This window comes from Cicer arietinum, chromosome 4 (genome assembly GCF_000331145.2).
Source record: "Cicer arietinum cultivar CDC Frontier isolate Library 1 chromosome 4, Cicar.CDCFrontier_v2.0, whole genome shotgun sequence".
In the NCBI taxonomy this organism is placed as follows: Eukaryota; Viridiplantae; Streptophyta; class Magnoliopsida; order Fabales; family Fabaceae; genus Cicer; species Cicer arietinum.
In genome coordinates this window covers 11363292-11368878 of record NC_021163.2, presented here as the reverse complement: position 1 = coordinate 11368878, position 5587 = coordinate 11363292, and positions in this window count along the sequence as shown.

The following is a 5587-nucleotide window of genomic DNA, read 5'->3' as shown; positions in this document are numbered from 1 at the left end:
GTATGGTGTCTGCTTGTTTGACTGAAATGTTTCTCAATTCAAATCATTAGATCAATCAAATATTTCATATGTACTGTATGTTTGGGAATTAAATCAAAAACATGATCAAGGAAGCTCATGTCTTACAATCTCCCCCTTTTTGATTTAATGACAAACAAACAGTTTAAGCTTGAGATTGTTTTAAAATCTCCCCCTGAGTTTTGGAATGTATGATACATTTCAAAAAAAAATGAGCACAACAGGGTACATTATAAAGTATTAGAATGCAATGTATCAGATATCATAAGTTAGTACATCAGAGCTAATATCATATCAGAACATTATGTTATCAAAGCATATCAGAGCATTCCATGATAAAAAAGTATAAGTCCAGTTCAGAGCATATAAGTTCAATTTGAATCATAATTTTCATTACATTATATCAGAGTAAAATTGATACCAAATCATGTAATATCATACAAGTTAAACCAATCTTCCCCTTTTGTCATTTAATACAAAAAGAAATTACAAGAGAGAGTTGATTAAACAAAACGAAACATAAGATATATACACACACAAAATTACAAAGACAACATATCAAAAGCAGTACTAGAGCATGACAAATCAACAAAGAAACTAAAACCTAATAAACAAATCTAGGGCTGTTCCTCATTATTATCAGCGGGAGAGGGAGAGACTGCTGTATTAACCTCATCAAGTGTCTACTCCCCATGAGGTTCAGAACTATCTAGGTTGGGTTGGTTTGGATCTTCAGTTGATTGTCGTCCAATCTCAGCAATGTCTTCAAAAGACAGTTTGAGCCCCAAGTGCTCTTGGATTGCAGCGACATCTTGAACTACAGAGTCCAAAGTTGCTTGGAGCTTTTGCAGAGAGACCTTCATCTCTGCACTGTGGGCAGCCTGTGATGATATCAGCTCCATTAGCTTAGCCATAATCTCAGATGGTGCTTCAGCAGCTTCAGTCGGTTCCGCACTTGGTTGTGGTTGTTCAGTAGTAGACGGAGCTCTAGTCCATATGCCATTGATGCGTCTCAGTTGCATTTGGTTCACTATTGATTCACCAAATGTAAGGGTGGTTTTGATAGAATCTTCATTGGCCAGAGACACCTTGAAATGCCTCAGAATCTTTGTAACCAGTTGGGGATAGGGTAGCAGGTGTTTGCCTTGTGCTGACTCGATCATATTCAGCAGCACAATCCAAGCCCAGCTCATCCTGAGCTCTTTGTACAGTCCCCATAGCAGGATAATATCCAGCCGCTGTACAACTGCGTGATTGCCGGCGCGAGGTACTAACGTACGTGTTAGTACGTACATAAGCATCCTATGATGAACTTTCATTTGACCTGTTGGAAGGGATACCTTCTCAACAAATCCTTCGATCATCATTTCCTGTGTGGCAGCATGCCTGTCTATTGATGTTTCCCATCCTTCCTCATCAGAGGCATCTTCTGATCTTCCATCAATGGTGTAACCATAGAATGGTAAACCAGTGAGCTTGGAAAATTCCTCAAAAGTCATTGAGATCTTTTTACCCTTTACTTCAGCAGCAAACCCAGTTTTGGTTAGAATGAAAGTGGAGTAAAAAGCTCTAATTAACTTTGGGTAAATTTCCAGTGAGCAAGAGAGGAAATCCACCAGTCCATGAAATCTCAAATGGTTTTGGAAAGTAAAACCATTTGAATCAAAGTATGTGAAATCCAAAGTCCTTGCTTCTTGGATTTTTCTTTTCAAGAAGGAAGAAGGCAAAGAAGTGTCTTCAACTTGTTTATCTTTAGAAGGCAGAACCTTCTTTGGTGGAGGAGAAGTCTTCTTCTTCTTTTGGGTGGCTCCCTTCATGGCATCACCCATAAGTTTTTCCGTAGGAGGAGCTTTCCTCTTTTTGCTTGGTTCCTGAGAAGTAGCAACAACTTTACCTTTATCCTTAGCCAAAACCTTGTGTATAGGAATAGAAACTCGTTTGGCCGGAGGTGAAGGAGGTGGGGGTGAAGGTGTTCTTCCACTTGAAGTAGAAGAAGAATCCAGAGAAATTGATTTAGATGATGATGATGGACGCCTGGCAGTTTGTTTGACGCGAGCCATTGTTGTTTGTTGATAGAAGATTGACTGAGAAGATTGATTGAGAAGGATTAGATGCAGAGAAAATGAGTATTGGTGAGAAAACTGAGAGTAGAAGGTGAAAAATGGGTTGAGAAATTGATTTAGGGTTTTTATAGAACTGTTCAGAATCGATTTCCCAATCGATTGTTTTTCACTTCTAGGTTTACCAAATCGATTGCCCAATCGATTTCCCAATCGATTTCTTAATTAATCCTTCTTTACTAAATCGATGTCCAAATCGATTTCCTCTTTAGTGCAGAAAACTTCAAAACTCAACATCGATTCCCAAATCGATTCACCTACGTGCAGATCCAAAACAAAATTGATCCAATCGATTTCCCAATCGATGCTCGGGTTTGAGGTTTGAGAACTTCTCAAAATTTTGGATATCTTGACCAACCAGTCGATTCCCAAATCGATTCTTTTAAAATTTTTTCCAAACATATAATCGATTTCCCAATCGATTGAGGTAATCCAAGTTTCAACAATCTGACTTCTGAGATGTGATAAATCGATTATGAAATCGATTCCAGAGTTTGAGACAAAAAGAACTAAACCACTAAGTACCAAACAAATTCAATTAAGCAATCGATTATCGTGTTTCCAATTTTGACAAATTTAAAACACTATGCATCATAAATCGATTATGCAATCGATTTGGTAATGTATTTTTCCTATCTGGCCACAGGATAATCGATGTAACAATCGATTTGGTCATATGGATCAGATTTCATTGAAATCTATAATGCCAAGTTTCATTCTTATAAAGAAGAAACTGTCCTTGGGCAAGGCCTTGGTGAAAATGTCAGCCAACTGATCAGTTGTATTGACATATTCCAACTTGATCTTACCCTGTTGATATTGATCTCGAATGAAGTGATGCCTAATCTTATGTGCTTAGTTCTAGAATGCATGACAGGGTTCTTAGTGATATTAATAGCACTAGTATTATCACACATAATGGGCATTGTACCTAGATCAACACCAAAATCTGAGAGGTGTTGCTGCATCCAAAGAATCTGTGAACAACAGCTACCAACTGCTACATACTCAGCTTCAGCAGTTGAGAGTGCAACACTGTTTTGTTTCTTGCTATGCCAAGAAACAAGAGAGTTCCCTAATAGTTGGCAAGTACCAGATGTACTTTTTCTGTCCAATTTGCATCCAGCAAAATCAGAATCAGAATAACCAACTAAAGTGCAAGTAGATCCCTTAGGATACCACAAACCTAGATTTTTGGTTCTTATAAGATATCTAAATATCCTTTTGACTGCACTAAGGTGGGATTCCTTTGGATTGGCTTGGTATCTAGCACACATGCAAACACTAAACATGATGTCTGGTCTACTAGTTGTAAGGTATAGTAAGGATCCTATCAAGCTTCTAAACACAGTCACATCTACAATTTTACCTTGCTCATCTCTATCTAAGTAACAGGCTTGACTCATAGGTGTATCAATGAATTTAAACTTATCAAAACAAAACTTCTTTAAAAGATCATTATAGTATTTGGTTTGACTTAGGAAAATACCATTCTTGCTTTGCTTAATTTGAAATCCCAAGAAGTTAATTCTCCCATCATGGACATTTCAAATTTTCCTTTCATAGTATTTTCAAATTCCTTGCAAAGCTTATTGTTTGTTGATCCAAAGATTATGTCATCAACATAAATTTGGACCAATAGAATGTCTTTTCCTTGTCTTTTGATGAAAAGTGTCTTATCCACATTTCCCCTTGAAAACTTTTCTTGTAAGAGGAAATTGCTCAGCTTGTCATACCAAGCTCTTGGAGCTTGTTTCAAGCCATAGAGGGCTTTTGTCAGTTTAAACACATGATTTGGAAGCTTAGGATCTTCAAAACCAGGTGTTTGACTTACAAAAAGTTCCTCCTGGATGTCTCCATTTAAAAAAGCACTTTTAACATCCATTTGATAAAGTTTAAAGTCCATTATACATGCATAAGCAAGCAGGATTCTAATGGCTTCTAGTCTAGCTACTGGAGCATAGGTTTCATCATAGTCTATTCCCTCCTCTTGGTTGTAACCCTTGGCCACTAACCTAGCTTTATTCCTAGTAATAACACCATTCTCTTCCATTTTGTTTCTGAACACCCACCTAGTTCCTATGACATGTTTATCTTCTGGTTTTGGAACTAGTATCCACACTTTGTTTCTCTCAAACTGGTTGAGCTCTTCTTGCATGGCAACTATCCAGTCATGATCCATAAGAGCTTCCTTTATGTTTTTGGGTTCTATTTGAGATACAAAGGCTGCGAAGTTACAAAAGTCTCTGAGGAATTTTCTAGTGGAAACTCCTTTTGAAATCTCTCCAATAATGTTGTCATGGTTTTTGATAAACTTCCATTCCTTAGGTAATTCACTCTCCCTAATAGGTTCTACACAGTCAAGGTTGGTTGGAGGTACAGGTTCACTAGGTTCTATTGGTTCAGATTCTACAATATCATCCAAAGAGGTACCAACTATATGAGGAGTGTTGTTCAAGTTTTCAACAAACATTTCATCAAATTTTACATGAACAGATTCCTCTATAGTTTTGGTTCTTTTATTGTAGATTCTATAGGCTTTACTAGACTGGGAATAACCTAGAAGGATACCCTCATCTGCCTGAGGATCAAACTTACCTAGATGTTATTTGCCATTGTTTAACACAAAGCACTTGCATCCAAAGACCCTAAAGTAAGAGATGTTTGGTTTTATACCCTTGTATAACTCATAGGGAGTTTTTCTAAGTATAGGCCTAATAAGAACTCTATTCACTACATGTGTGGCAATGTTTATAACATCATCCCAGAAGTATTTAGGAAGGTTTGAGTCTTTAAGCATAGTCCTAGCTAGTTCCTCTAAAGACCTATTCTTCCTCTCTACTACTCCATTTTGCTGTGGAGTTCTAGGGGCTGGTATATATATATGGTGAATTCCATTCTGTTCACAGTAAGAATTAAAGGAATCATTCTGGCATTCTCCACCATGATCACTCTTGATTGATATAATTTTCTGGTTTTTCTCATTTTGAACTAAAATAGCAAATTTTTTGAAAACTGAGAATGCCTCACTCTTGTGAGTCAGAAAAAATGTCCAGGTGAACCTAGAGTAATCATCTACCAACACATAACCATACAAGTTCCCTCCAAAACTTCTAACCTGAGATGGACCAAAAAGATCCATATGTACCAACTGTAAGACCATATTGGTTTGAACTAAGTCTATAGGGGGGAAAGAAGATTTAACTAGTTTACTCTTCTCACAGGAGTCACACAGTCTATCCTTAGAGAATTTTCTATTTGGGAGTCCTAGTACTAACTGCTTACTAACTAGTTTGTTCAAGTGGTCCATATGAATATGAGCCACTCTCTTATGCCACAACCAGTTCTCATCAGCATTAGACAATAAGCAACAGATATCATTTGCAGGTAAGGAATCAAAATCTATCATATAAATGTTGTTAACTCTTTTACCTGCCAATTTAATGCCT